Below are 10,888 nucleotides of genomic sequence, written 5' to 3'. Positions count from 1 at the left end.
CTTTAATTGACAGAAATCTTGACTTCCGAGGAGGCTTGTCTTTCTACAGTCCCAATTTTCACCCCCACATGTGATTTGTTCAAAACTGATGTCCACTGCATGATATCAAAGTCATCAACAGGAACTCCATTTTCATCAAAAGAAATCCCATCTCTGGAAATATTGTGATGTTGGAAGTTTCTCAGGAACCTATGAAGCTGCAGAAACATAGGAAAAAAGACATTCCAATTTGAGCCTTTATTCAATGTTTTTTTTCTTGCTATTATTCTGGATTGGAGGTTCTCTGAATAATTCAACCTCTTCAAATCACCACTGCAGTCTGAAGCAGATTGAGTCAGCATTTCATGGGAAGCTTCTTTCAATTATTCTCCAGGAATTTACAGCTCTTTTTCAAATATTGAATTTTTCGGATTATAAAACACACTTTTTTGTCTCCCAAAAGGGGTGAAATGTCTCTGCGTCTTATAGACTGAATATTGTTGAAGCCTTGGCCATCCACCGGCCGTTTTTTGGTCTCTGGACACCCCATTTTCAGGCCTTTTTTGGCTTTTTTCAGTCCTTTTTTGGCCCATTTTTGGAGCTTTTTTCAACCTGTTTTTGAGGCTTTTCTTGTCGTGTTTTCAAGGATTTTTTTGGGCTCAAAACGCCTAAAAAATGGGCCAAGAAAAGCCCCAAAACCAGGCCAAAAAGAAGCCTCAATAATGGGCCAAAAAAGGGCTAGAAAAGGGCCAAAAATGGAGTGCGCAGAGGCCAACAACTTTTTTTTATTGTTTTCCCCTTCTAAATTTAGTTGTGTCTTATAGTCAGGTGTATCTTATAGTGGGAAAAATATGATATTTATCTCACATTCTTGGAAACATGTTATAGATAACACCACCATCAGGTGGCTTTGTAACTGGCTGACAAATTATATTCAACGTGTAATCCTCTGGGGAACCTCATCCACATGGAGGGAAGGAAGCAATGGGGAACCTCAAGCTTCCATTTTAGGCCCAGCACTCTTCAATATGTTCAAAAAAGATCTAGGCAAGGGAATTGAAGGGGAACTCATCAAATTTGCAGATGACACTAGGCTGGCATGAATAGCCAACACCCCAGAAGACAAGCTCAAGATCCAAAAAGATCTTGACAAATTGAACATGGGCCCCTACCTAACAAAATGATATGAAATGTATTGAAATTTTGGAAAGACTGTAGAGATGAGCAAAAATTGTTTAGGGGGTTGGAGGCTAAAACATACCAAGAATAGTTACAGGAATTTGATATGTCTGGTCTAAAGTAAAAGAAGGACTGGGGAAAAATGATATCACTTTTATAATATTTGACAGGCTCCTAAAAAGATGAGAGGGTCAAAACATTTCTCTTTTTTTTTTTTTAATTTTTTTTATTATTAAAATATAAACACAGATATAAAGACAATACAATACAATACAATACAAAGACAAACAAAAAACCCACCACCTACAAACCCACCTAACATTTTACATATACGTTTTTGTCATCAACAGAATATATGTCATTGAGCGTATATAGTTTAATAAAGAGTAATTATTAAATGTCTAATTCCAATGTTATAACCTTAACTACAAATTTACATTTCTTATGAGTTCATCTCCTTATGCAAGTCTTTACCCTAATTTCTGTCCTCTATATTTTCGCTGATTTTCCTTTCCAGCCATTGATACCATTGATGCCATACAAGATAGTATTCGCTTTCTTCCTTTTCCTGGAGTTCCAGCGTCAATCTGTCCATTTCAGCACACTCTGTTATCTTTGCAACGATTTTGTCTTTGGATGGGAGATGGTCTAATTTCCAGTTTTGAGCGAACAGTAGTCTTGCTGCTGTCAAGATATGTATGATAAGATATTTCGTTTCCTTAAGATGTTGTGCCATTATCATGCCAAATAAAAAGAATTCTGGACTATTTTCTATTTGAATGTTCGTTATTTCTTCAATAATATTTTTATATTTTGCCAATAGTGTTGGGCTTTCCTACATTTCCACCAAGTGTGGTAATATGTCCCCTTTTTTGATTTACATTTCCAACACAATGCCGAAGTGTTTGGGTATATTTTGGCAAGTCGGACTGCTGGTAAGTGCCATCTATAAAACATTTTAATGAGGTTCTCCTTGTAAGATGTGGCTCTTGTCATTTTAATGTTCTGCTTCCATAATTTCTCCCAATCTGCCAATTGAATATTATGTCCTATGTCCCTGGCCCACATTGTCATGTTATGTTTAACTGTTTCTTCTATTAATTTGTCTCTCAAAAGGTAGTTATATGTTTTAGTAATCATTTTCTGGTCTGCTCCTAATAAAATTCTGTCCAGTTCATTCAGATCTTTTGCAATTCCATATTTGATTTTATCCGCATTGTATCTTGAGTATATTTGAGTGTAGTGCCACCAATCAATATTTATATCGCCATTTTGGAGTTGATGTCTTGGAGTAAGTTCTCCTTCATGATTCAGTAAATCTTGGTATCTCATCATCTTTCCGATTTCAAGAGTATTTGGAAATATCAATGCCTCCATCGGGGACCACCATTTTGGTATTTTAGTATAATAAGTTTTCTTAATTCCCTGCCAAATCTTGAAGAGTGAGGCCCGAATTATGTGTCTTTGGAAGTACATGTGTTGTTTGTCTGGTCCATCCCATAGGAACGTGTGCCATCCTCGTATGAGATCAAAGCCTTCTAGATATAAAGTTCTTTTGTCTTCTAATCTCATCCATTCTTTGATCCAGGTCAATCCAGCTGCTTTATAATATAGCTCCCAGTCTGGTACTACGAGGCCTCCTCTGTCTCGTGTGTCTTGTAGCGCTTTAATCTTAATTCTAGCCTTCTTTCCCTGCCATATGTAGGTCATTGTAATTTTGTTGAGATTTTTGAAGAAGTCCCTTCCTGGATGTAATGGTATTACCTGGTATAGATATAGTACTCTCGGTAATATATTCATTTTAATTGAACTGATTCTGCCCATCAATGACAATTGTAGCCTGTTCCAGATTTCCAGGTCTTTTTAAATTTCTTTTAGTAATTTCGTGTAATTGTCTTCTTTGATCGTGGTTGCTTTTGCCGTCAGCCAAATACCTAAATATTTTATCTTCTTTACTAATTGGATTCCTAATTCTTCTTCTAATTCTGATCTCTGAGTCTGGGTCATATTTTTCATCATTATTTTTGTTTTTTGTTTGTTTATTTTGAGGCCCGCGACTTCCCCGCATTGTTCTATCATCGACATCAGTCTGGGTCCAGATCGTCTTGGATTTTCCAAATTGAAAATTACGTCGTCTGCAAAGGCGAGCAATTTGTACTCCTCTCCCCGATCTTGAGTCCTTTGATTTCTTCTTCATTCCTCATTTCATTTAATAATACCTCCAATGCTATTATAAATATTAGTGGTGACATGGGACATCCTTGTCGTACTCCTTTCTGAATATCAAAAATTTGTGTCATGTCACCGTTTATTGAGATTTTTGCTGTTTGTTGGGAATAAATGTTTTTAATCAGGTTATGAAATTTCTCTCCACAGTTCATTAGTTCAAGTTGTTTTATGAAAAAAGACCAATTTAAATTGTCGAAGGCCTTCTGGGCATCAAGGGAGATTATGGCCATTTCTCTGTCTATCTTCTGATCATAGTATTCCAGAATATTTATAATCATTCTCAAATTATTCTTAATTTGTCTTTTAGGTATGAAACCGTTTTGGTCTGGGTGTATATAGTTATGTATTATTGCTTTGAGTCTCTGAGCTAGTATTGACATGAATAGCTTATAGTCCACGTTGAGTAATGAAATTGGTCTGTAATTTTTAATTTGCGTCGGATCTGAGTCTTCTTTGTGTATTAATGTAATAATAGTTTTTGTCCAAGATTTTGGAATTTCTGCTATCAATAGTGCTTCGTTAGAAACTTGTAACAGTATCTATCGATTGTTGACAAAGTTTATAGAATTCAGTAGGAATTCCATCCAGTCCTGGAGTCTTATTGTTCTTTTGTTTTTTGCGGGCTTCCATTAGTTCCAGCATTGTTATGGGTCGGTTTAACATCTCTCTGTGATCTTCTGTGAAGTGCGTGAGATCGGTTTTTTGGAGGTATTTTTTGATTTGGTCTTCCGGGACCTCTTCCTGGCGATAAAGTTTTTGAAAAAAAAATTTAGCTATGTTTTTCTTCTCCAGATGTGTGTGGTAAAGAGTTCCTGATTCGTCTTGGAGTTGGTGTATAATTCTTTTTTCTGTTTGCTTTTTTAGCTTATATGCTAACCAGCATCCAGTTTTGTTAGCATGTTCAAAATTATTTTGTTTTACCATTCTTATTTTCTGTGCCAATTCGGTTTTTGTGGTTAGATTCAGTTTGTGTTTGGCCAAATTTAGCTTTTGTAGCACAATCGTGTTGTTGGGCTGTTGTTGTAATTTAATTTCCTCTGTCTTAATTTCTTCCAATAATTCATTTCTAATTCTTTGTTTCTCCTTTTTCTTTCTTGCCACATATGCAATAGTTAGGCCTCTAATATAGGCTTTCGTGGTATCCCATAGGTTTTGTAACGATGTTGTATCTTTTGTATTTATTTGTAGAAATATCTTGATTTCCTTTTCTATCATTTGCTGATATTCTTTTTCCTTTATTATACTTGTGTCCATTTTCCATCTCTTCTGTTTTCGGAAACCTTTCCAGACTATTTTGATAGGATTGTGATCGGCCCATATACTAGACATAATTTCTACTTCGTGTGTTTCTTTACTTAGTTGAGGTGTCATCCAAGCCATATCCAGCCTGGACCACGATTGATGAGGGCCCGAGAAATATGTATATTGTTTTGTTTTGGTATTTAGTTCTCGCCAGGTGTCGTGTAGGCTCATTTCTTGTACTAAATCTTTGAATGTTTGTGGCAATGTCTTCCTTTTAATTTTATTCTTCCTAGTGCTGTGGTAATCTTCTCGTAAATTTACTATCGCGTTAAAGTCGCCGACAATGCATACATTTTCGTAGTCCAACTCCTTTAGTTTGTCATGTAATTTTTTGTAAAAATCTAATTGGTTTCCATTTGGAGCGTAAATAAGTACTAACAATATTGTTTTTATTTCCAATTTTAGTTCTACCATTAAGACTCGGCACCGATAGGCAAGACAAGAAATAATGGTTGGGAATTAATGAAGGAGAGAAGCAACTTAAAACTAAGGAGATATTTCCTAACGGTGAAAGAAATCAACCAATGGAATAGCTTGCCTTCAAAAGTTGTGAGTGCTCCATCACTGGAGGCTTTCAAAAAGAGACCTGGGCAATCATTTGTCTGATTTTGTATAGGGCAGTGATGGCAAACCTTTGGCACATGTGCCACAGGTGGCATGCAGAGTCCTCTCTGTGGGCAGGCCAACTGTCGCCCCAGCCCAGCTCCACTGTGAATACACGTACACCTCCCGCTTGGGTCTTTGGGTGTCTGCCGTGCATGTGGGGGGGTAGGGTGCATGCGGGGGATGCGTGTGCAGGGTGGGTGGGGTGCATGCATGAAGGGGTGCAGGTTGGTGCAGGAGGCTTTCTATGCTCAAAATAGGATGCGGGGGTGCCTCGAACGGTGCCCCCATGCCCTGTTTTGGCTTCCGGATTGGTGCAGGAGGCTTTCCAAGCCCAAAATGGGTCACATGTGTGGGGGGCACTCGCATTGCATTTTGGGGGTTCTGGCACATGCACATGAATTCATGCCTGCACATGCGCGCTTTGGGCACTCGACACCAAAAAGATTAACCATCTCTGGTATAGGGTCTCCTGCTCAAGTAGTGGGTTGGACTAGAAAACCTCTGAGATCCCTTCAAACTCTTATTATTCTATGTTTTATGTTTTGCTGCTTCACCATCACAGCCCCATCTGAGGCAAGACCATTTGCAGATATGACAAAACTTGTAATGGCAGAAGATGGAGAATACAATTTTGCCATCAATCCTGATCAAGATGCATATCCATTAGTTCAGAAGATGTGTGGATGAACCTTTTGTTGCCCCCAGAAGATGCTTTGATTAATATCTTGTTGCTATGTTAAAAACTTTTAGCCAGCAAAATTCAATCTTAATCCAGAACAAACAATCCAGCTGAACTCCTTAGCTTGGAGATCACTCTGTGATCACAATAAAGGGTTGAGGATTGATGGAATATTCTGATGCTTGTTTAGTTTTGAAAATTATGTTGTCACCATAGAGCTATTTCTGTCACAAAAGCATCCCAAACTAGCACAGGTTGTTTAACTTTGGAAGATTTTTCTCTATCATCTCTCTCTAACTCACCGTCAGGGTTCCAAGTAATACGCCCATAGCAAACAAGACTCTGAGGCAAGCAGGTTCCTCAAATATCAGTTTTATTGGACATATCTATTAGGCATAGGCTGCTGAAAACTGACTCTAAATCTTCATTAAAATGTGGATAAAAGGGAATATTTTTCAATATAATAGTGGCAAAATTAGGCGAAGTAATAATAAGAGGGGAAATCAGAATGTGAACGATGGTAGTATTAAGAATGTTTGAATAATATGGTGAGTGGCATAAAAATAACATATTGAAATATTGAATAACAAATAATGTAAGATTATAATTCAACAAAATATGTGTACTATTACAAGAACTATATAAACTTGTCAACTATAGTAAATATGATGAATATTATTTTATTTCTACCAAAATGTAAGTCACTCAGATGCCACACTGTTCACGCATTGATATATTTGTAAAAAATTAAATAAAAAATAAAAAACTTGAAAAAAAACAAAAAAAACCAATTAGAGTCGGTTTAATATCAGGGTTCCAATTAATACACCCATAGCAAACAAGACTCTGAGGCAAGCAGGTTCCTCAAATATCAGTTTTACTGGACATGTCATATAGGCATAGGTTGGTGAAAACTGACTCTAAATGTTCCTACAGTTTTCACCTAATTAAAAGTAAAAGTTTTCCTCTTCTTTCCAAACAATCAGTCACATGGTCCAATCATTCGGTTGCCTGGTGACTTCACTCATCCTCCCTCCGGCCATCAGTGGGAATGTCCTTGGTTCCCAGGAGAAAATATGTTGTCTTGTCTATAAAACCCCAGCTATCTCTATTTTCCCCATCCATATCCCTCAGCTCCAGTGTGGCAACATTGAAGCATTAAAATGGCCTCGGTCAGGTCAGTTTCAGGGTTGACACTCACTGTGAAATACCACAAACTGGGCAAAGGCTCTTTGGAATATCTCACCCCTTTCTACGTTTAATTTAATATTGAGGAATTGGAAGGGGAGAATCAGTGGTGGGATCCTGCCAGTTTAACGAGCAATTCTGTGATTGCGTGCTTCGTGTATGCACATGCTCATCCTGCGCGGGTGGAGATTTAGAAATACTAATGTTTTGTGTTACCACTAGGGAGTAATGCAGCTGAGGTGTGGCAATCCACTCTTCTGCGCCAATCAGCTGAGAAGATAAAGGTAAGTAAAGCGCAGGGACGGGTGGATGGGCTGACCTGCTCATTGGAGAGAACTGGTTTGCTCCCAGCTGATTGTCGGAGACACCGGTTTGCCAAAACCAATCACAGCGGTAGAAGCTCACCTCTTGGGAGAATCAATGGAACCTCAAAGGAGAAGACTTACCTGCCATGGCTGTACAATCTGGGGTGGTTGATGGTCTCCAACTTGCATTCTCCTCTTACTCCGTTGGGAGGAAGAGGCAGCACTGAGGACCCAGGCCACAATTTGAATTATTTGGGAAATACTAGAGGAGTCCTGAGACAGGATTCTTGCAATCACATCATGGGGTGGGAATTCCCAATTCTCTTTTTCTCTGCATTTTTTCCAAACTTTCTTAGATAACACAGGACTTGAATAAGAACATTGGAACGCTTCCTTTCCATACAATATGACCATGGATGCATAAGAATTAAAGTCATAATACTGAGTCCTTCTCTTTGTTTGGATGAGGAAGGAAAACAAAGCATATTTATTTTGGAGATCAACCCAGAGGTCAAAAATTCCTACACTTAAAGCTGTCAAAGTTGTTGCAATCCACACCCTTCCCACAAGGGATGTATTAGTTGTATCAATCGTTTGTATTATTGCTGCTAACATTACTGAGGCCTGAAAATCCAGTTGGCATACTATAATTTTTATTTGACTCTTCATAAGAGAGTAGAACATTTTCTTTTTTTCTTGCATGTGAGTTTCTCCAGCACTTGTCTGCATATTTGCTTCTGGGACGGTTCCTGAGTGGACAATGCAAATCCCATTTTTTAGAGCAAGAACTTCCAAGCGTCTTTTGAATTTTTCTCCTTTTTCATTGTCCTGAGAAAGGAGGCCGATCCACGTCCATTGGAACTGCAGGATCAGTTGGACAATTGCTGAGTAAGGTGGTTCTTTATTTGGGGTCATCCGATATGAAGAAGGAAAATGATGATTTTGCTCAGCTGTCTGGTTGATGACATTATAGTTGATCTAAGATAAAAGAGAAGCTATTGGTAGTGTAGGAAGTTAGCATCCACCCCTCCCCTAGGAACATGAGGTATTTTAGGATATATTAAAAGGGAAGAATATTTCCCATAAAAGGGAGGCAGAAATTCAACCCCCCCTCCCACCTTTGTCAATGGGCCATTAAGGCCTGAGCCAGTCTATTCTACATAACAAAGCTCTACCTGCTTCAGGCAGAACCATAATAGCAATCCCTAAGCCCTTTCATTACATCACCATCCAGCAGGGCTCAACCAAACTTGGACTCAAAACACAACCTACAAAGTTGCCCTTTTTAAACTGACAAAGGTATTAATTTCTCATAGATTATTACTCCTTATTTGATTGTTTTATATGTTGGGCTTGAAATATTGTTTGTTATATTCCCCCCCCAGCAATTATTTAACATTGGTATATTATTTCATTGTCTTCATTCATATAATTGATTTCAAATATTTCTATATAAACTCTTTAATTGGCTGAATTTCTTTCATACATTTGAAATGCAGAAGTCAGTTTAATAACCTCCCTTTAAAAAAAAAACAAAAACCCAAGACAATTTGCCAGTTGCAAGCTCTAGTTCAAAATAGGAAAGAATATTATAACATTCTTTCTTCTGTCTTGTACACTAGAGAAAGCATGTAAAAGCTGCTTTCTGAGGTGACCTCAGAATCTTGACCTATTCATTGTTTTCTTCATATCTTTCTTTTGAATTTTTTTACTTCAATCTCAAGATTATAAATAAACGAGGAATTCCTCACTGTGAGAGTTATTAAGAGTTGGAACAGCCTGCCTCCTGGAGCTCCATTGCTGGATATTTTCAAGGAAAACTTGGACAGCAATTTGTCTGTAGTGGTCTCACCATTCCTCCTCTGTGTAAGGAGTTGTACTTTTTATTCTATGATTCTGTGGGGAAAAATCTCTTGTATTGGTCACTAAATTTTCAAAATGTTTAAAAGTCACTGATTCAACCCTCACACATTCTATGACAAAGTCTTACTTTTCAAAAGTCATAATTTTCAAAATTCCCAATGGTCATGCCCAGGCCTTTTCTACTACCAGAGGCCTGTTGGCTACATGCCCCAAAGCCAAAGTCTTTTACCCAGAAGCTGGTGAAAATGTTTTCCTTAGATTTCACATTCTTACAGCTTTGCCATTATTTGAATAAAACACTTTAGCCTCTCTGCCAGCGGACCAGCCTCTTCTGTAGCTCTGGAGATCTTCAAAAAATAAGCAATCCTTGGGAAATGGGATGTAGGAAGGAAGTGGATCTAGGAGGCTAGCAAAGACGACCCAGTGCCTGTGGAGACCCAGGGCAGGATGTGTGGGGAAAGGAACTATGGGGACCCCAAGGGATTGAGCATGAGGTATCGGGGGAGACTTTGGGTGGCCTCTTCCAACACTAGGCTCTGCATGGTCTTCCCCACCCTGAGATACCTCATGTGCATTTAACGACCTGTGTATTTGATTAGCAAATGCATTGGGCAAATCAGGGAGGGATCATGTTTATTTAATGTGATTCAATCAAACGGATCCTTTAGTTACGAATATAATTGACAGGCTCTATTATAGTGGTAACTTGAGGGTGAGTTGTACAGTATGTGCATTATGTGTGTGTATGTGTATATGTATATGTATACACACATATATACAATGCATATACATACATATGTGTGTGTATGTGTACATATATATATATATATATATATATATATATATATATATATATATATATATATATATATATATATATATATATGTAGGTCTTTGGTTATTTGGGTCTTCTCCCACGTAAAATTGGAAGTGTCTTGGCGACGTTTCGACGAAGTCTCATTCGTCATCTTCAGGCTGGTGTTCTCGGCTTCGTGCTTCCAGGAGCACATTGCTCCTGGAAGCACGAAGCCGAGAACACCAGCCTGAAGATGACGAATGAGACTTCGTCGAAACGTCGCCAAGACACTTCCAATTTTACGTGGGAGAAGACCCAAATAACCAAAGACCTACATACAAACACCCGCGAAAACCTGAGAAAACAAATATATATATATATATATGTGTGTGTGTGTGTGTGTGTGTGTGTATGTGTGTGTGTGTATACCAGCTGGATACCTGTGCTTCACTACTTATGACCATTTTTCACACTTATGACCATTGTAGCATCCCCATGGTCTTGACAGACTCTCATTGTAATCATCACCAACAAAGTATATCTGGAGAAATGAAGGCTGCTGCTGAAGCCCTGCCATGAAACTCCCTGTCCTGTGGTAGACCTGCCCCTGAACTTTGAATGTTGGCATAAAATTTCCCTCCTTCACCTCTCTGGCTCCAAAAGACATCATTTTGAAGCATCCGTTGTACTTCCAGGCAGCAAAAAGACAGCCTTTTCCTTCTAACTGGTATTACAGTAGAAGGAACAGATTTGTCTGAACAG

Source organism: Pantherophis guttatus, chromosome 2, assembly GCF_059756535.1.
Source record: "Pantherophis guttatus breed Tessera chromosome 2, ASM5975653v1, whole genome shotgun sequence".
Taxonomy (NCBI): domain Eukaryota; kingdom Metazoa; phylum Chordata; class Lepidosauria; order Squamata; family Colubridae; genus Pantherophis; species Pantherophis guttatus.
Note: the sequence above shows the minus strand (reverse complement) of the source record.